This window comes from Nycticebus coucang, chromosome 3 (genome assembly GCF_027406575.1).
Source record: "Nycticebus coucang isolate mNycCou1 chromosome 3, mNycCou1.pri, whole genome shotgun sequence".
In the NCBI taxonomy this organism is placed as follows: domain Eukaryota; kingdom Metazoa; phylum Chordata; class Mammalia; order Primates; family Lorisidae; genus Nycticebus; species Nycticebus coucang.
In genome coordinates this window covers 34,924,994-34,946,966 of record NC_069782.1, presented here as the reverse complement: position 1 = coordinate 34,946,966, position 21,973 = coordinate 34,924,994, and the positions used below count along the sequence as shown (strand labels likewise).

Genomic DNA, 21,973 nt, shown 5'->3' with positions numbered 1-21,973 from the left:
TCCCCAGGCAATTGAAGCAGTATCAAAAATACACTACTGGGACCTGATCAAACTAAAAAGCTTCTGCACAGCCAAGAACATAAGTATAGCAAGCAGGTAGCCCTCAGAATGGGAGAAGATATTTGCAGACTATACCTCCGACAAAGGTTTAATAACCAGAATCCACAGAGAACTTAAACATATTAGCAAGTAAAGAACATGTGATCCCATTGAAGGCTGGTCAAAGGTCTTGAAGAGAAACTTCTCTGAAGAAGACAGGTGCATGGCCTACAGACATATGAAAAAATACTCATCATCCTTAATCATCAGAGAAATGCAACTTAAAACTACCTTGAGATACCATCTAACTCCAGTAAGGTTAGCCCATATCACAAAATCCCAAGACCAGAGATGTTGGCGTGGATGTGGAGAAAAGGGAACACTTCTACTCTGCTGGTGGGAATGCAAATTAATACATTCCTTTTGGAAGGATGTTTGGAGAATACTCAGAGATCTAAAAATAGACCTGCCATTTGATCCTATAATTCCTTTACTAGGTATATACCCAGAAGACCAAAAATCACAATATAACAGAGACATCGGTACCAGAATGCTTATTGCAGCCCAATTCATAATTGCTAAGTCATGGAGGAAGCCCAAGTGCCCGTCAACCCACGAATGGATTAATAAATTGTGGTACATGTATACCATGGAATATTATTCAGTCTTAAAGGAAGATGGAGACTTTACCTCTTTCATGTTTACATGGATGAGCTGGAACATATTCTTCTTAGCAAAGTATCTCAAGAATGGAAGAAAAAGTATCCAATGTACTCAGCCCTACTATGAAGCTAATTTATAGCTTTCATATGAAGGCTATAACTCAACTATAGCACAAGAATACGGAGTACGGGCCAAGGGAGGGGAAGGGCCAGGGGAGGTTGGGGTGAAGGGAGAGTAATTGGTGGGGTCATACAAACAGGGCATCTTAGAATGGGTACAGGCAAAACTTACTAAATGCAGAATACAAATGCCTTCATACAATAACTAAGAAAATGCCATGAAGGCTATGTTAAACAGTTTGATGAGAATATTTCAGATTGTACATGAAACCAACACATTGTACCTCTTGACTGCACTAATGTACACAGCTATAATTTAATAATAATAAAAAAAACTTACATATATATTTATCATATCCATAAACTTGTCCTGAACCCATGCATTAAGCCTAATATGTAGGACAGGGGATACGATAATTATAAGATGTCCTCTGACATCCAAAGAATTTGGTATTCAGGGGATACACATTTAAGAACATCAATAATAAATTTAAAAATATGCCAAAATATAAGAATTGCAATAAATGATGCACAGCTTACTGTGAGGGCATTTGTAACAAAAATTAGCATTTGTTAGCTACTTTGTATTATGCAATTTTCAAATACTTTATATTTATGCAAATAATTCTTGTAACATGAATATAAGGATACATTGTCACTGAAAAACAAGAAAACTGAGGCAAAGAGATGTTAAGCAACTTGTCCAAAAGTCTCATGTGACTAAGCCAGAGTTCACAGTGTAACTACTATAAATTCCACTTCATTACTTGGAGAGAGAAGAGTGTCAGGAAAGGCTGAAGAAAGATGCCAAAGTGGTAGTCAATCTTGAATTGACTTTTGAAAGGTGTGATGGCATTTAAAAGATGAAAGAAGCCCAGAGAAGCTCCTGGGTGGGTGGTGGATAAATTTCAAAGTGAGAGAAACTATAAATTTAAAAAATATATAATTCCAATATCGGATATGAGGATTATAAATATGGGTCCAAGGATATAAAAAGGGCATACCTCATGAAAGATAAAAAATGGGGTTCCACTGATATGCTGCATTTGGAACTATGGCTTTCTTTTTCTTTTCTTTTTTTTTTTTTTTTGCAGTTTTTGGCCAGGGCTGGGTTTGAACCCAGCACCTCTGGCATATGGAGCTGGTGCCCTACTCCTTTGAGCCACAGGAGCTGCCCAAGGAACTATGGCTTTCAAATGTGTTTCTTTGGCTGTAAAAGCCTAAAAACAGAAACAAAAACAAAAGGAAAACAACTGTGAAGAAATTGAATGCTAAGTTAAAACAACAATGTTATCAAAAAGTAAGAAGGAAAACTTAACACTTCTAAGCAACAGAGCAAACTGCAAGATTCCTAAAAAAAAATTGTTTTCCTCATAAAGAAAACAATTATGCCAGAGCAAAGATAGAAAGAATATGAAAGAGAAACTCTTGGTTTAACTTTACAAAGACTGACAGAGTAAGAAGAAAAGATAAAAAGCCTCACTAGAAGCCCAAGAAACAGTTCTGAGAAATTAGTAATACAGAAAGTTGAAAAAGTTAGCGATTAATTTCCATGCAAAAACCTATTTTTGAAGGGTACTTGGTATACCAAAAAGTTTTTTCTTCATAACTTTTCTTTGGCCTTTGTAGTTATTTGGAAATCATTTAAAATGCATTAATGAGGCTGGCTGGTGGTCTACAGGATACCAATGAATAATACCCCTCCTCCCAGACCAGATTCTGAACAACTTAACAAACAAACAAAAGAACAAAAATAAATGGTAGATCAAAATATTACCTGATGGATTAATAAATAAGTTTGCACAAATCATGAAAATTCAGATTGTTCTGTAGTTGCGGTAAAAGTAGCTGTCAGAACACTTTCATCAAAGCAGGTTCACAACCTTTCAATATTTCCATAATAATTTACAACAATGAACTGGGTCTTGCAACCAACCAGTCACTGTTAGGCACTCCCTTCTGAAAATCAGCCAATCAGGAAAAGAGTCTTTCTAAATACCAGGTACAACAGCCTCATCTATGTAAACCCCTGGTAACGCTGACATCATTCCTGTAGCCTTTGAAAATTCAGTAACTCCATGCTGCCTCAGTGACTCTAAGATCAGCACTCTGCTCCACCCCAGAGCAGTGCCTGGTCAATAAATCTCTTCTTTACTACATTAACCAATAGGTTCAACTTTCTCTCTCACCATTTTTTTTAAAGTTCTGGATATTGAGTGGCAGTATAATCATTTGTGATCTGATGTTATTATTTCAAAAGGCTATGTTGGAGGCCCTGAGACAAACTTGGGAGTCGATGTCCTGCTAACTGAGGCTCTTAAACAAGCAGGCAGTCCCAATTTAAGCATGCTAGAATGCTAGATTTGAGCAAGCCTCTCCACTTTATGGGGCAAAGGCACTTGTGCACATATGCCTGACAGCAAAGTGAAGCAGAGAGCTAGTCCTCCCACAACAGTTAGCACCCAAATAGAAAAACTTAGAAATTGAACTGAGCATGCTCAGTTCATTGTCCCTAAATTTACAAATCAGAGAAATCACTGCACTTTCCCGGAGGCAGAATGATTAAAGAGGCAGAAAAAGGCCAAGCATGAATAATGAAACCAGAGGAACAAACACTTGGAGGTCATAGGTAAAGCGTTTGTCCTATAATGGGCTCTAGTGATTACTTACCCAAAATCAAATAGTAGTAAAACTGCAACACGTTTTAGGTTATGGATGTCTGTGTATAAAGCGGCATCCCAGTGTACTCAGGCTGCCACAACAAAACACCACAGAAAGGGCTATGTAAATAGAAACTTTCCTTTCTGTGCGCTTGGAGAAAGATCTCTTTCTCTTCCTCTTCTTAAAAGGTGTTCCATCCTGTATCCTTAAGGTCCCACTTTCAGGCTTCATTTAAACTTAATTATCTTATAAAGGGCCTATCTAAAATAGAGTCACTTTGGGAGATAAGGCTTCACTATATGAATTTGTGTGTGAGGAGTGCAATTCATAGCAATCTGGCTCTGTCACCCCACATTCATGCCCTTCTCACTGCAAAATGCATTCATTCCATCTCCACAGCTACAAAGTTTTAACTCAATCCAGCATAAACTCTAAAGTCCAAAGATTAATAAAAATATTATCATAATCAGGAGGCTTAGGGACTTATTCATCCGATGGCAAAATTCCTCTGCAGCTGTGAACAGGTGAAACCAGACAATTTGTGCTTCCAAAATGCAATCAGGCATACAATATAGACTCTCATTTTAAAAGGGAGAAATCATAAGGAAGAAAGGGGTGATGAGTTCCAAGCAAGTTCAAATCCTATCAAGGCAAATTCCATTAAACTTAAATAATTCTTACTACTCTGCACTCCATACCCAGAGGGATGGCAGAGTCATCCCCACAGATCTTGGTCTCAATCCTTTGACTCAGTGAGTCTACTCTGTCTCAACAGCAGAAACTGAGAAGGGCCTCTGATCCTCTGAAACTGTAGGAAAAAACATTGTCTCCAGAGCCCTGTGAGAGAAGTGACAGCTCTGATGATCTCTGAATCAACTTCAGGATCACTGTCCCCTTTTCTTGGAATATTCTTCAAGCATGTTCACAGGTAAGTAACTTTATCATCCCATTCTGTACAATTCCAGAAGTCTAAAAGCCTTTCTTCTTCCCACCCTTCTTTCTCTGCACCTTTTACTTTGAACTGAGGGTGCCTCTTTGTGAGTAATCTCTTCTCTATTCCTGGCTTCTGCTGAGATAGCTGATTATATTCATTAGTCACACCCACCATCTTTTATCAAATGGTTGTTTATCCAGACTCCTAGTGTTCGCTTCAAAACAAGCTTATTCATAGTTTAATAATATGGATCTACTGAAAATTGTCCATCTCTTCAAGTTCTGGTTCTTTCAATTTATTTCTCTCCTCTCATATTTCGTTACAAGCTGTAAAGGAGAAAGCAAATTACTCTTTCCACACTTTGCTTAGAAATCTTAGCTAAATAACACATTTAATCACTTTCAAATTCTACCTTCTGCAAAACAGTAGAAAACAATTCAGCCAAACATTTTGTCACTTTATAAAGGATAACCTTTTCTTGATTTCCCAATAACCTAGTTTTCATTTCATGAGAGCTCACTGGAATGGCTTATAAAGTTCATATTTCTACAGATAGTCCCTTCATGATATTGTATGTCTTCCTGAAGATGACATAGGCTTTCTCTACAACATTCTTATTTTCTTTCTCAATCCTCAACAGTCCCATGATGGCAATCTAGGCTTTTTCTAGCATAAATCTCAAAACTCTTACAGCTTCTACCCATCTTCCAGTTTAAATCCACTTCCACAGTTTTAGAAATTTGTTAAAAGATATTTATTCAGTTGTGGGGGCTAGAAGTTTGATATCAAGGTTCCAGCTAATTTAGTTTTTAGTGAGGGCTCTCTTCCTAGGCTTGCAAATAGCTGCCTTCTTGATACATCTTCCCATGGTCTTTCCTTGGTGCATGTATGCTGAGAGAGATTGAAAGAATGAGAGAAAGAAAGAAAACAAGATCTCTAGCATTTCTTCTTATAAAGTCAGGGCCCTACCTGACCATACTTTACCTTAAATTACTCCCTTAGAGGCCCCATTTCTAATTTCAGCCACATTGAAGGTTAGGGCTTCCACCTTTGGGTTATTGTAAATAAGGCTGCTATAAACGTTAGTGAATGGATATCTATTTGACTTTCTGCATTTGTTTCTTCTGAGTGTGTGTATATACATATACAATCTCCAAAGTGCACTTGCTGGAGCATATGGCAACATTCATTCATTCATTTTTTTTCCCAACAATTTTAAGTGCCTATTGTGCAACAGGCATTGTGCCATGTACGAGATAAAACAATGAGCAAGAAAGCACCTTATCCTTGGATTCTTTTTTTTGTCCTTTCCACACTTTTCAGCCTTCAATTTGTCTATACATCTTTTCAAAATTCATCTCAAACAACTGCCTTTCAAATTGATCTCTGACTCCTCTTGCCTTGCAAGGTCAAGACCAACAACCAAAGCAACAGTAATCAAACATTTCACTTTCCCCTGTGGAAACCTCCCAAGTTTAAATTGCACTTTTCACTCTTACAGTGGTGTTCCCCTTTGAATAATAGATTTCACAGTTACATTACCTCAGGCCAGTTCCTAAAACTTAGGTGCTTAAAACAAAACCACTTAATATATAGTCTCGTAACTTTTTATTCAAGTAAAAAATCTACAACCAGAATGGCACTTCATTTTTTAAAATAACTTCCCTATTTTATCCTCTTCATAAACCCATGGATTTTCTTTATAGATTAAAGATAATTGCTACTAAACTGTATGTGAACAGTAGGTGTCAATCTACAGATCGGAGGACACATGCAGAGAAGGTCATATAAAAAAGGGACAATGATTTTTATTAAGGAAACTGTAGTTTTGTCATTTCCCCTTGTTACTTTCTTTATTTTTTGTTTTACTTTACTGTGATATGACTTAAGGGGAATGGATCAGGAAAACTATTTTAGAAGTATGACATCCTTCTTTAATAGTATCAGTTATGAAAAAAAGAAAATAATGAGGATTTAACTCCCTACTACAAAATAAATTATAAATGGAGTAAAGAAATTAAATAATATAGAAAAAAGAGGGAAATGAAATTAACATCATGATTTTGGTGGGAAAATAGCTCTCTGAGTGCAGAGTCCATTGAAACATAGCACTAAAGAATGGAAATATATGGAAGGATAAAATTAGTTATGAAGGAAGAAAATGATATTCATTCAGGACACTTGCAATTATTGGACCCTATTCTGTGTGCAGACATCTTCTCTAACATTTTAGTGGAAAAGAGAAGATACATGTCTCGTTTTATAGCATAAACCCATGGATAACAGACATGGAAGCAGTCAAGGTCAACATTATGGGATGAAAGCGAGAAAGATGATCGATGTTTATCTGTATCTTTGTCTACATTTCAGAAATGCTTCCTGTTGTTTGTAGCTACAAAGCACCAAGTTGTTAAAAATCGGATTTAACATACAAAGGTTGTAGCTTACATTTAAACTTCTACTTTTCAAGCAGAAATAACATTTCCAATTCTTTAAATTAATTCCCCTTGCCTCCCATTTATAAATTAGATTCATGACTCATGTATATCGTCTCTACATATAAAGCTTTAGGGTCTTCTGGTAAACACGTTTTATTACAAGTTTCCTTGTGCTACTTCAGTAGTTTAATAAAACTTCCCCTTCTTTTTCACTATCTGTGCTGATCTTTTATAAAATATCATAACAATTTATTTGTGTAGAATCTTTTTTCTCTGTAAGTATTCTTAAAGTATGAAAGTAACAAAGGGCTGATTCACTTAAGATAAATCTTAAGCAATATAAAAGTTAGATTCTGATTATTATTGAATTATATTCTCGAATCTTCATAATGTACTAATAAAGGATGATCCTGTGATTTTAGTGTCATCAGTGAAGCTTTTTTTTTTTGTTTCCATTTTATCTTTGTCATTGGGAAGAATCAGTCATATTGTCAAAGGAGGCAACATTTAGGGATCAGTAGCAGTGTGTCAAGAGGACACCTTCAGGTTTTTATTTTATAATTCAAATTCCCTATTATTAATGAACTTGATTATTTTTGACTATGTATGTTGTTGTATTATGCCTTCAAAGGAATGATGGTATATAAACTCAAATAAGTGATATCTTTTTTTTTTTTTTTTTGCAGTTTTTGGCCAGGGCTGGGTTTGAACCCGCCACCTCTGGCAAATGGGGCCAGCGCCTTACCCCTTTGAGCCACAGGCGCCGCCCAGATATCTTATTATTTTTTACCTTTGCTTGCCTGTTTCATGAAAACAACCTGTATCTTTGCACTCCATGATATGATTTGTCTTGCTATTTTTCCAACTAATGGCTATAGCTGGCACAATATTACAATGCATTTGTGTCTAAAAGATCTTATTACATATCATCCTTGAGGGAAATTTTTTTGGCACTACTGTTTTCCAAACAATTCCATCTCATATAACTATTTCACATTATAATGCCCTAGACAAATTAACTTGTATTTGTACAAGTTAATCTAATTTTCCTCAGTATGTTCATATTATTAGATATCCAGATTTCTTTGCAATAACTCCCAATGAAATAACATTGGCAACATTTAAACAATTAATAAAAATTCAAAAAATTAAGTAACATCAAACTAAAAGACTTACTGTATTTCCAAATGAGATATAGATACCATTATAAATTCATTTAGCTGATCCCCTTTGATATTTTTATTCACACATAACTGGATATGTCTAGAACAATAATAAATATTTATAAATATTGAGATACCATCTCCTATTTGGGCCACTTAGTTAAATCTATTTTACTTTGAAACATTATTCATATTAAAACTTATATAAAATTTTTATAAAGATTTTTCTATTCATTCTGTTTTATAGAGGTTCCTCATTTGAAGGCAACACAAACCCATTTCAATATAACTTTCAGGAAAAAATGAAATTTTATTGGAAGATATTAGAGATAGCTTATAAAATATCTAAGAAAACATTTTTTTCATGATCTATGATTTAGTTTTTAATTATTGTACATTATGATCACACTTAATTTTAAAATTTGTGTATATCTCTTCTAATTTAATACACATAATGAATTCATAAAAGCACCATTAACAGTCAGACAAATACAGTTGTTCTATAGTTTTATGTGTTTCTGAAGAGTTCTTTATAGACATCCCAAATTATAACTTAGCCTGACGTGGGTAGTAAATAATTCAAAATTTTTATTTGCTATCTTGAAGTATTGACTTTTAAAAGCATTTGACCTTATAGATTGTCTATAAAATAAGAGAAATGTTAAATATTCCTTATTTGACATTACACATAAAATTACGCTAAAATGCCTTTCAATAAATAAAAGGCACCATTTTAGTAGACCCAGTGAAATTAGATTGGCATAGTGAAGATGGAAAATAAAAGGTAAATAAACATTACTGCCTTCTCTGCAGCCCTCATCTTTAACAGACTAATGAGTACCAGTTAAAACACCAGTGAGTCTTGTTTGGTTCTGAGACAGTGAAGGGATTTCCCCAGTATTTAAATACATTCAAATAACCAGTTATATAAATCTTAATATAAAATCAATCTTCAATAGCTTTTGGGATGGCAATATAGTATCTTTGTGAAAAGTTGAACATCACTAATTAAACCAACCATATCTCCATAAAGGGAAAACAGTGATAACATTTAATGAACTGGAATCATTATCAAAATTAAAAAAAAAAAAAAAAACACACGATAATAATGTAAACCACAAGTCAGTCTTAGTTAAATTAGGACTGTCCTACAAAAATATTCTGTCACTCATTCATGATCTGAATTCTGGTATATGAGATCAAGCAAATTATGGTTCACACAAAAAAAGCTGTGAGAGTGGGCAGTGCCTGTGGCTCAGTGAGTAGGGCTCCGGCCCCATGTACCAAGGGTGGCAGGTTCAAACCCGGCCCCCGGCTAAACTGCAACAAAAAATAGCCAGGCATTGTGGCGAGCACCTGTAGTCCCAGCTACTGGGGAGGCTGAGGCAAGAGAATTGCCTAAGTTCAGGAGTTGGAGGTTGCTGTGAGCTGTGTGACGCCACAGCACTCTACTGAGGGCGATAAAGTGAGACTCTGTCTACACACACACACACACAAAAGCTGTAAGATATTTCTTTCTTTGTGATAAATAAGGCAGGGGCTAACTATTAGTCATTAGTAGTTTTTTTAAGATAAGCTATCAAGTCTGCCCTTCCTTCCTTCTTCTTAATGCACGTGAAGATCTTTTTTTTTTCCCTGGGATGTAGATGTACTTCTTGGGATTCCCCAAATACTCTGTCAGTGTATACTGTCCCTCTGTTACGCCTTTGTTCTTACTGGCATGTGTGTAAGAGAAGCCAGCTGCCCGACTGGTCTTCGGCCCAAAGACACCATGGAGATTTGGCCCAGGCTTGCTCTTGCCTCCCTTTTCCACAGTGTGGCACTGGGCACACTTCTGAACAAAAATTTTCTTGTCTTTCTCAATATTATGAAGATAACTCAGGTTACAACTTTACATTTCTGTTTCTCAATGAAAATTCTCAATAAAGAAAGAATTCTGCCTAGCCAAGGCTGATTTAAAAATACCTCTATCTAATTAGACATGACCAATTAAGCATCTACTGAGATGGAAGAGTTATTTGAAATGTGAATATATAGCCAACAAAATTCTACCCTTTGGATAAGTATATGAGAGTTGGCTAGGTGCAGTGGCTCCTGCTTCTAATCCTAGCCATTTGGGAAGTGGAGGAGGGTGGATTCATTCAACACAGGAATTTGAGACCAGACTGAGCAAGAGTAAGACCCTATCTCTACTAAAAATAGAAAAGAAAAACTAGCTGGGCATCTTAGCATGTGTCTGTAGTCCCAGCTACTCAGGCGGCTGAGGGAAGAGGATCCTGGAGCGGAGGAGTTTGAGGTTGATGTGAGCTGTGACTCTATAGCACTCCAACCTGGGGCAACAAAGTGAGATTCTGTTTCTCAAAAAAGAAAAAAAGTGTGTAAGAGTCTATAAAAAATAATTGCTATGAAAGAATGATGACAGAGTCTGGTTGGGGACTTAAGTTTCCTTAAGATATATTTGGTAAAGAGAGGACCCTCTGGGAAATCAACATTTATTAAGAGACATGAACTTACATAAGAAACCTAGAAGAAAATATTGGAAAAATTCTTATTGCTATCAGCTTAGGCAAAGAATTCATAAAGAAAACCCCAAAAGAAATAAAAGGAACAGGAGCAAGATGGTAGCCAAGTAACAGCTTCCTTGCAACTGGGCACAGAGTCAGTAAGAGACTTCTGGACCCTAACAGGAGGAAAAAAGCAGTGGAAAATTGGCAAGTGGTTGCTTGTGTTCCTTTGGTCTAATCCTGCTGACAGCTGTAAGTGCAGCAGCAGTGAGACTGCAAACTAGAAAAGCCTTACCTGTGAGCTGTTTTGGTGTTTTTGGACTTGGTCCTCAGTTGAACTGCCTTGGGAAAGCTTGGGCAAGAGTGTGGAGAACTTTGGGCATTGTCTAGGGCCCCAGACTGAGCCGCTGAGCTAGATGGAGCTAATAGTGCTCTCGGCTTTGGGCCTCGTGGAGCCATTGTGAGAGAACTGCCCCAGCAAACTCTGTCTGCAGGGTTGCAGAGCAAGAATCAGGGAGCTAGTAGTCTAGTGACTAAGCAGCCTAAAGGCAGGGACTGAGCCAGACTTAACCCTCAGGGGCAGAGTAAGACCGCTTTTTTGGCACACTGGGTAAGTGGATAGCCACTTCAACAGTGATCTCAGTGACAAGTGCTTTCCTGGGAAAGTTTCTGCTTAGCCAAGTTTAGAAGTGTGAAGTGCCTTTTAAGAGAGCTGAGGAGAGATTTAGGGTCTCCACCATGTGGGGTTTGAGAAATCAGCAGAGGCCTCCAGTCGTATCAGCATTGTGATTAACATTTCATGCCCCAGAAGACCACCTGTTGCCCAGACAATGTTCAACAAGATATATATATACTGCTTTGTTTTTGTTTTGGGGTTGTTTTGTGTGTGTTGTTGTTGTTTTGTTTTTTAATTTCAACCTTTTCCCTATAGATTTTTCTTTTCTTTTCTGTTCTTTTTTCTTTCTCCATTTTTCTAGTTTAAATACAATTTCCCATTGCTGCCTTTTTCAATAATTAGAACTTCATTTTTGCTAGTGTTTCTACCCCTATTATTTGGTTTTTACCCAATTTTATCCTGTAAAGTTTTCTGTTTGCTTATTTGGGTTTGATTTATAGTATTTTTGTCTTTCCTCTCTACTTGGTGGAGGTGGGATACTGTGTCTGATCAGGCTAGCAAAGAGCTGCTGACCTCAAGGGAACCACCCAACCTGGCACCCCAAGAGGCTGGGGGTTATTTAAGGTTAGGTCAAAGTACCCTACTGTACACCTGCTCTGTCCTCTTTCTGTGCCTCTCTTCTTTTTGTCAATATTCCCTTTACCAACCCCCTCTTATTTCTTTTTTTCTTTTTGTTCTTTCTTTCTTTTTTTTTTCTTTTCTTTTATCCTTTCTTGCTCTTCAACCTTCTCATCCTTCTGATCATACACAAAAAGGACTCATCAAAACCCTAGTCCACAGGCATGGCATCTTAAAGAGCAAGAGGAAGTTAAAGGGAAATTAGAGTGAGGAAACAGATAACAGAAATCATTCATGAGGAAGAATCAGCAGAAAACTCCTGGCAACATGAAGAACCCCTCCAAGGGACCATAAGGTAGCTATTGCAGAGGATTCCACCTATAAAGAAATGTTAGAAGTGACAGAAAGGGAATTTAGAATACACATCATGAAAACAATGATGGAAATGATGGAAACAATGAAGGAAACTGCTGATAAAGTGGAAAATAAACAAAAGGTAATCCAAAAACAGAATCAAATAAGAGATGAACGATATGAAGAATACAGAAAGGACATAGCAGAGCGAAAGGAACTGAAGCAGTCAATTAGGGAACTTAAAGATGCAATGGAAAGTATCAGCAACAGATTAGACCATGCAGAAGAAAGAATTGTGGAGGTAGAGGACAAAGTTCTTGAGATAACTCAGATAGTTAAAGAGGCAGAAAAGAAGAGAGAGAAAGCAGAACGTTCACAGACAGAATTATGGGACTTTATGAAGTCTTCAAACATATGAGTTATAGGAATCCCAGAAGGGAAAGAAGAATGCCCAAGGGAAATGGAAGCCATACTAGAAAATATTATAAATGAAAATTTCCCAAATATCACCAAAGATTCTGACACAATCCTTTCAGAGGGATATCGGACCCCAGGTCACCTCAACTCTGACCCAGCTTCTCCAAGACACATTGTGATGAACCTGTCCAAAGTCAAGACAAAAGAAAAGATTCTGCAAGCTACCAGGAGTAAGTGCCAGTTGACCTACAGGGGCAATCCATCAGGGTGACTTCAGACTTCTCTAGTGAAACTTTCCAAGCAAGAAGACAATGGTCATCTACCTTAATCTACTTAAACAGATGATATCCATCCCAGAATTCTACATCCTGATAAGCTAAGCTTTAAAATTGACAGAGAAATCAAATCATTTACTGATATACAAACATTGAGGAAATTTGCCACAACAAGACCAGCTCTACAGGTAATACTTCAACCTGTTCTACACACTGACCAGCACAATGGAATAGCAGCAAAGTAAGAATTCAGAAATTAAAGGACAGAATCTAACTTCCACATTGATGCAAAAGATAAAACGAAGCAATGGACTCTCACAAAATAAGATGAATAGAATACTACCACACTTATCAATTATCTCAATAAATGTTAATGGCTTGAATTCCTCACTGAATAGGCATAGATTGGCTGATTGGATTAAAAAACACAAGCCATCCATTTGCTGTCTGCAGGAAAAACACCTGGCTTCAAAAGACAAATTATAACTCTGAGTCAAGGGTTGGAAGACAATTTTTCAGGCTAATGGAATTCAGACAAAAAGAGGAGTTACAATCTTCTTTGCAGATACATGTGAATTTAAAGCAACTAAAGTCAAAAAAGACAAAGATGGTCACTTTATATTGGTCAAGGGAAAAATACAAGAAGATGTTTCAATTCTAAATATTTATTCACCCAATTTAAGTGCTCCAAGATTCTTGAAACTGACATTACTCAGTATGAGCAATATGATATCCAGTAATACCATAATAACAGGGAACTTTAACCCTTCTCTTACAGAGCTGGACAGATCCTCTAAACAGACATTAAACAAAGATATAAGAGATTTAAATGAGACCCTAGAACAACTGTGCTTGATAGATGCATATAGAACGCTCCATCCCAAAGATAAAGAATATACATTCTTCTCATTACCCCATGGAATATATTCCAAAATTGATCATATCCTAGGCCACACACACAAAAAGAAAACAAACCTCGAGAGAATCAAAAAAATTCAAATTTAACCTTGTATCTTCTCACTGAGACACTAAAGGTGGCACTCAACTCTGACAAAAACATTCAACCCCACACAAAGGCATGGAAATTAAACAACTTTCTGTTGAATGACAGTTGGATTCAGGAATAAATAAAACAGGAAATCATTAACTTCCTTGAGCATAACAACAATGAAGACACAAGCTGCCAAAACCTGTGGGACACTGCAAAAGCTGTTATGAGAGGAACATTTACCACTTTAGATGCCTACATTTGAAAAACAGAAAGAGAGCAAATAAACAAATTCACAAGCCATCTTATGGAATTGGAGAAAGAAAGCAATCTAAGACTAGACCCAGTAGAAGAAAAGAAATATCCAAAATCAAATCAGATCAATGAAATTTAAAACAAAAAAATCATTCAGAAAATTAATGAAACAAGGAGTTGGTTTTTTGAAAAATTAAATAAAATAGATAACATTTGGCCAGAATAACTAGAAATATAAAAGTAAAATCTCTAGAAACCTCAATCAGAAAGATAAAGGGGAAATAACAACTGATGCCAAAGAGATACAAGAGATCATTTCTGAATACTACCAGAAACCCTATGCCCAGAAATTCGACAATGTGAAGAAAATGGATCAATGTTTGGAATTGCACCCTCTCCCTAGACTTAGTCAGGAAGAAATAGAGCTTCTGAACAGACCAATTTCAAACACTGAGATTAAAGAAACAATAAAAAACTTCACCAAAAAAAATGCCCTGGTCAAGATGGCTCCACACCAGAATTCTATCAAACCCTCGGGAAAGAGCTTATTCCTGTACTGCAGAAATTATTCCAAAAAATTGAAAAGAAAGGAATCTTCCCCCAACATGTTCTATGAAGCAAACATCACCCTGATACTAAAACCAGGAAAAGACCAAACTAAAGAGGAGAATTTCAGACCAATTTCACTCATGAACATAGGTGCAAAAACTCTCAGCAAAATCCTCGCCAATAGATTACACTTATCATCAAAAAAGTCATACAACATGATCAAGGAGGTTTCATCCCAGGGATGCAAGTCTGGTTTAACATACGCAAGTCCATAAACGTTATCTACCATATTAACAGAAGCAAAAATAAAGACCAAATGATCCTCTCAATAGATGCAGAAAAAGCATTCTATAAAATCCATCATCCTCTTCTAATTAGAACACTAGAAGCATATAGGCATAGGTGGCACATTTCTGAAATTGATTGAAGCTATCTATGACAAACCCACAGCTAATATTTTACTGAATGGAGTAAAACTCAAAGCTTTCCTCTTAGAACTGGAACCAGACAAGGTTGTCCTCTGTTGCCTTTACTATTTAACATAGTGCTGGAAGTTCTAGCCAATACAATTAGGCAAGACAAGGTAATAAAGGGCATCCAAATGGGAGCAGAGGAGATCAAACTCACCCTTTTTGCTGATGACATGATCTTATACTTACAGAATCGAAAGACTCAACCACAAGACTCCTGGAAGTCATCAAAAAATACAGTAATGTCTCAGGATATAAAATCAATGTCCACAAGTCAGTAGCCTTTGTATATGCCAATAACAGTCATTATACAAGATGAGAAGCTAATTAAGAACACAACTCCCTTCACCATAGTTTCAAACAAAATGAAATACCTAGGAATGTACCTAACTAAGGCGGTGAAGAACCTCTATAAAGAAAATTATGAAATCCTCAGAAAGGAAATAGCAGAGGATATTAACAAATGGAAGAACATACCATGCTCATGGATGGGAAGAATCAACATTGTTAAAATGTCTCTACTTCCCAAAACAATCTACCTATTCAATGCCATTCCTATTAAAATATCAAAATTCTACTTTCAAGAATTGGAAAAAATGATTCTGCATTTTGTATGGAACCAGAAAGAAATCTGTATAGCTAAGGCAGTTCTTAGTAATAAAAATAAAGCTGGGGGCATTACCATACCAGACTTTAGGCTGTACTACCAAGCCATAGTGGTCAAGACAGCATGGAACTGGCACAAAAATAGAGACATAGATACTTGGAATAGAATAGAAAACCAGGAAATGAAACTAACATCTTGCAACCACCTAATCTTTGATAAACCAAACAACAACATACCTTGGGGGAAAGACTCTCTATTCAATAAATGGTGTTGGAGAATTGGATATCCACATGTAAATGACTGAAAGTGGACACACAGCTTTCTCCACTCACAAAAAATTGATTCAAGATGGACGAAGGACTTAAATTTAAGGCATGAAATAATAAAAATCCTCAAAGAAAGCATAGGAAAAACACTGGAAGATATTGGCCTGGCGAAAGACTTCACAAAGAAGACTGCCATGGCAATTGCAACAAAACAAAAATAAACAAAAGAGACTTAATTAAACTAAAAAGCTTCTGTTAGCTAAGGAGACAACAACCAAAGCAAAGAGACAACCTACACAATGGGAAAGGATATTTGCATATTTTGAATCAGACAAAAGCTTGATTACTAGAATCTATAGAGAACTCAAATTAATCCACATGAAAAAAGCCAACAATCCCATATATCAATGGGCAAGAGACATGAATAGAACCTTCTCTAAAGATGACAGACGAATGGCTAACAAACATATGAAAAAATGTTCATGAAAAAAATCAAAACCACCCTGAGATACCATCTAACTCCACCGAGAATGGCCCACATCACAAAATCTCAAAACTGCAGATGTGGCATGGATGTGGAGAGAAGGGAACACTTCTACACTGCTGGTGGGACTGCAAACTAGTACAACCTTTTTGGAAGGAAGTATGGAGAAACCTCAAAGCACTCAAGCTAGACCTCCCATTTGATCCTGCAATCCCATTACTTGTCAGCTACTCAGAAGGAAAAAAGTCCTTTTATCATAAGGACACTTGCACTAGACTATTTATTGCAGCTCAATTTACAATCGCCAAAATGTGGAAACAGCCTAAATGCCCCCCAACCCAGGAATGGATTAACAAGCTGTGGTATATGTACACTGTGGAATACTATTCAGCCATTAACAAAATGGAGACTTTACATTTTTTGTATTAACCTGGATGGAAGTGGAGGACATTATTCTTAGTAAAGCTTCACAAGAATGGAGAAGCATGAATCCTATGTACTCAATTTTGATATGAGGACAATTAATGACAATTAATGACAATTAAGGTCATAGTGGGGGAAGGGGAGAGCAGAGAGAGAAAGAAGGAGTGAGGGGTGGAGAAAGGAAGAGCAGAGAGAGGGAAGGAGAGAGGGGGGTAGGGCCTTGGTGTGTACCACACCTTTTGGGGGCAAGACAGGATTGCAAGAGGGACTTTGCCTAACAAATGCAATCAATGTAACCTGGTTTATTGTACCTTCGATGAATCCCCAACAATTAAAAAGAAAGAAATAACAGGAACAACAAAAATAAATAATTGAGACCTGATAAAATTGAGAAGCTTATGCACAGCCTAGGACACAATCAAAAGAGCAAATAGATAACTCACAGAATGGGGAAAAATATTTACACACTATATATCTGATAAAGGAATGATAAACAGAATCTACAAAGAATTCAGCAAATCAGCAAGAAACAACCAAACAACCCCATCAAAAAGGGGGAAAAGACGTGAGCAGAAACTTTTCAAATGAAGATAGACTAATACCCAACAAACTCATGAAAAAATGCTCATCATTTTCAATCATTAGGGAAATGCAAATCAAAGCCACAATAATATAATCACCTAACTCCAATGAGAATGGCTCATTTGAGAAGTCCCAAAACAACAGATGCTGGTATGGATGCAGAGAAAAAGGGCTTATTCCCTGTTGGTGGGACTAAAATCTAGTACACACTCTATGGAAAATAATGTGGCGATATCTCAGAGAACTTAAAGTAGATATACAATGTGACCTAGCAATCTCCCATCTGGGTCTATAGCCAAAGGAAAAAAAGGTTATTTTATCAAAAGGACAATAAACACCAATGTTTATAGTAGTGCAATTCACAATCGCAAAGATGTGAAAACAACCCAAGTTCCCATCAATACATGAATGAATTAATAAGATGTGGTATATGCATACTGTACAGTACTACTCAGCTATAAGGGAAATGGTGAGCTAGTATCTTGTGGCGACCTAGATGTAATTGGAGACAATTCTTCTAAGTGAAATATCACAAGAATGGAAAATCAACATCACATGCACTCAATACTAATTAAAACCAGTTGATCAACACTTAACGTGCACATATGGAAGTAAACCTCAATGAAAACCTGTAGGGAGAGGGTGGGCAAGTTCACTCTTACTGGGTATGATGCACGCTGTCTGGGTGTGGGGAAGTGTCGAGCTTACAACCTTGACTTAAATTGTGAAAAAAAAAAAACTAAAAACTAAGTATATAAACAAAACACATGTACCTCCTAATACTCTGAATTTTTTTTACATGGTCATTTTCTTTTAAATAAAAGAGACATAATAGTGAGAGGGAGCTAGTCAAAGAGGGAAGACATTTTCCAGCAAAGGAAATAGCAAGTAAAGAGGCTGAGAGGAGAGAGAGTAAATTGTGTTTGATCACAGAAAGGAGGCACTGTCTACAGGTGAATGAATACCGAAACTGTCCTAGACAGCTGGAGGAGGGGGTGGAAGGAGATCGCTTAAGATCCGTAAGCTTATATAAAAAATTTAGCTATAAATCTATTGAAGTAGGCATCCAGGGAAAAGCTTGAATCATGCTTGGGTGAGAAGGGAGGACAGATTTTAATAGTGTATGTTTCCTATAGTGTAGAAAATGGATTAGTGGCATAAAAGAATATAAATTTCATATTTTACATATATATATACATATATTAAGTCTGAATATGAGATAGTAATGGCTTTATCTAGGGAGGCTCAAACAAACAAAAGTAAAGTTTATTTTGTAAGAATAAATTACAGGAATTTGTATTTTAGAACTGCAAAATGAAGAGAGAGGATAAAAGAATCAGGATTAACTACCAGATGAGTGGTGAACGGCGCCCTCCCCAGCAGTGAGGGCAATTTCCTGGAAACACGTCATGATCACTTATAAATCCAACACAAACGTTAGATGTTATATTTTCTTCAGAAAAGGCTTTACTCACGGTTTAAATGAGGAGCCCATTACCAAGATTCTCTGTTTTCCAGACTCTGCTCCACTTTCTGAATGTTGACTACATTCTCAGAAAGGTTACCCACTTTGTTCCCAAGATAAAAGCCAGCAGTTCATGGAGTTTATTGTCCTCTCTTTTTGAGCAGGAAAAGTGATAAATGTCATCTTTCTTATGGCTTATCAAAGTTCTGAGATTTCATTCTATTTTTTCTCTGGTTTATCTCAGTTTGGTTATACATCTATTTCTGACCAATTACGATAGCTTGAAACATTGTCTACACTGAATGCCTTTAGCTTTCCTAGGCTTTAAAACCAAGGCATGCAGTCTTAAATATTATGAGATATTCACTAAATGATAATAGAATAATATGAGAAAATAAATCCAAGAAGAATAACAGAGCCTTACCATTCTATTGAATTCTCTTACTGCAAAGCTGTGAAATACAGAATGTTACTAAGAGAAGATTAAAAAGGGCGGTGCCTGGGGCTCAAGGAGTAGGGCGCCGGTCCCATATGCCAGAGGTGGCGGGTTCAAACCCAGCCCCAGCCAAAAACCACACACAAAAAAAAAAAAAAAAAAAAAGAAAAGATTAAAAAATAAAAAGAGGAATGGCTGTTATGGTTATTCTACAAATCATTGCCGCATTCTCTTTTAACAAATTGTATTTACTTTGCACTGTAATAAACTAACTTAGAGAAAAAAACAAAACAATTCTACGTGTATTATCAAACACATTTCTTTCTTTTTTTTTCTTTTATTGTTAGGGATTCATTGAGGGTACACAGAACCAGGTTACATTGATTGCCTTCATCCGATAAAGACCCTCCTGTAGTTGTGGCCCACCCCCAATAGGTGTACCACATCCTATAACCCCCTCACCCCTCACATTTGTTTTTAAATTGTCAATGAGAATAAAAAGTAGAAGATTACCTTTTTTGAGGAGGGAAGTTCCCTAGAATTGTATATAAAGTTCTTATGCTCTAATTTTATTTATAATACGAATCAAGATTGTTCATGCTTCTTTCCAAAAAGGCTGTATTAGTTTGCAGTCCCACCGACGATGTCTAAATGTTCCCTTTTCTGTGCACCCACGCCAGCATCTGCACTTTAGGATGTTCTGATTGAGTGATTCTTACAAGGGTTATGTGATATCTCAAGATGGTTTGTATTTGCATCTCTCTGGTGATTAGAGATGATGAGAAACAATCATTTTTTAACTGATTATTCATTTTTACAAATTGATTTGCATATCTGCTTCCTCATCTGTCTATAAGTTTAGTAGTTTGTATCTCTATAATTAATTCAAGACCTTTTTTTGGTGGTTAACTATCCTTTTCTGATATTTTATTTTCTTTACAAACTATTATTAGGAATATTACCAAATCTTCCTCAAAAAAAAAAAAAAAGAAGAAGTAAGGAAAAGAAAGACAAAGTACTCCCACCTTTCTCATCTTTTTTATTTGTCTTTTCCCATTTCTACAAAAGCCAAACAATGTTTGTATGAATTCATTTTTTACTTTTCTTTGCTATGCACTATGGAATGGCTTTTTAAAAATTAACGAACATATCTAAACCTTACATACTTCTCATTTTGTTTGGTAATTGATGAGAACATTCAAAGTCTACTGTGTCAAAAATTTTCAAGTATTAATCCTAGCACTCCTGGAGGCCAGGGTGGGTCTTGAGCTCACAAATTCAAGACCAGCCCGAGCAATAGTGAGACCCCTCTAAAAAAAAATAGCCAAGTGTTATAGAGGGCTCCTGTAGTCCCAGCTACTTGAGAGGCGGAGGCAAGAGGATCACTTGAATCCAAGACTTTGAGGTTGTTGTGAGCTGTGATGTCATGGCACTCTATCTCTCTATCACACACACACACACACAAAAAAAAAATGCAAGTATACTTATTAACTACATTTCTCTTGTACAATTTATCTCCTAAATTATTCTTCCCATCTAACTGAAATATCATTTTTTAAAAATATTTTTAAAGATTTAAAAATAAAAGATGTATTTTCATGAAGTTGTGGACAACTACCTTCATATATTACTTGTGTGGTGCTGCTGATGGTGGTGGTATGTGTGTGTACGAGGAAATGAGTAAAAACACTTCAGACAAAATTTTTACATAAAATTAAACATATGCGTATACCATGCCAAACACTTTTGCTCTGAGGAATATAGCACAGAGTCTTGCACAAAACATGCTTCATATCAAAACATGAAAAAGAAAGCATTTCTTAGAAATAGCTCAAAATTGTTTGCAACACCCTTCTTTAAAAATTATAGCAGTGCACTTATTTTTCAAACTTAGAATTACACTCATGCGATGGAATAGTACATACGTATATAGCAGAAAACATTAATAAACAACAGTTGCATGTAATGTGGTGAAAACTCAAAAACATAATGTAAGGGAAAGTAGCCAACCACATAAAAATTAGTATAATGTCGTATCTTGGGTGATATTCATAACAATAAAAATAAAGAGTATGTTTAAATATATGCATTTTCAATATAGCAAAGAAACCAAAGATATATTTATCATGGAATTCAGAATAATGATTCTTTACTGGGTAATGAAAGAAAAAGGTCATAGTGAATATTTCTAAGATATTGACGAGGTTCTGTTTCATAATACAAATGTGGCTTACTTAGTATTTATTTTCCTTTCATTAAATTTCTAATACTATAGTTGTTAATATTGTTAAATCAGTAATACAGTTATTATTAAAATACACACATGAAGACCAAAGGAAAACTTTAGGGTCCCTCAGTAACTTTGTGATTTGGTACCGGCAACCTTTAAACCGGTTTCCTACTTGTGTCCATAATCTCTCCAACATTCTGACCAAGCACCTTCCCTGCCTCCCCATTTAACATGCGCAGACACTGATGTTTTCTTGTTCTCTCTTTCAAATTCAGTGCTGAGCAGAAGGTTCACAAACATCTTTCATCAGTGAGATTTTTCCTTCATAATCTACTCTTTCCAGACTTCCTCCCAAGGAGTCCTCCTGCCTCTCCTAGAAGTGGGATTACCTACTTGTGTCAGTAACAAACTTCCTTG

The 21,973-nt window shown here is 36.3% G+C and overlaps 1 pseudogene; it reads right to left on the bottom strand.

The window, feature by feature from the left end:
• Positions 1-9,564: 9,564 nt before the first annotated feature.
• The window catches only part of LOC128580898 (cytochrome c-like), a 61,472-nt pseudogene continuing 49,063 nt past the window's right edge, over positions 9,565-21,973 (bottom strand).